Below are 435 nucleotides of genomic sequence, written 5' to 3' on the forward strand. Positions count from 1 at the left end.
AGAGGAGGCAGTGTGAAGGGGGCGGGGAAGGGCGGAGCTTTTCCGTTTAAGGACGATATGCAAATTATCGCAGCTTCTCAGGTCGCCCAGTGAGTGTCGGATTGAGTGAAAGCTGAGCCTTTCGGGATGTTCTGTGATCCGGGTGAGAAATTGCGCTGTTGTACAGACAGGGAACCTTCGAGAGGTGTATTTGCGATTTTCGAGCCGGCAGTTAGTATGAGTGTAAGAGGTATGGGGTGTTGTTGGGTTTGAGCGAGTGAGAGTATTGAGCATACTTACCTGGCAGGGGAGATACCATGATCAACAAGGTGGTTCTCCCAGGACGAGGCTATCCCATTGCACTTCGGGTGTGCTGACGCCTGCGATGTCCCCAAATGCGGGATACTCGACTGCAAAATTTGTGGTAGTGGGGGACTGCGTTCGCGCTCTCCCCTG

General features: G+C 53.3%; 1 non-coding gene across 1 annotated transcript; it reads left to right on the plus strand.

The window, feature by feature from the left end:
- The first annotated feature begins 271 nt into the window (after nt 1-271).
- On the plus strand, nt 272-435 carry LOC132833035 (U1 spliceosomal RNA). Its single transcript, XR_009647028.1, has one exon. It is a non-coding gene; the product is annotated as a U1 spliceosomal RNA (small nuclear RNA).

This window comes from Hemiscyllium ocellatum, chromosome 35 (assembly GCF_020745735.1).
Source record: "Hemiscyllium ocellatum isolate sHemOce1 chromosome 35, sHemOce1.pat.X.cur, whole genome shotgun sequence".
NCBI classification, from domain to species: domain Eukaryota; kingdom Metazoa; phylum Chordata; class Chondrichthyes; order Orectolobiformes; family Hemiscylliidae; genus Hemiscyllium; species Hemiscyllium ocellatum.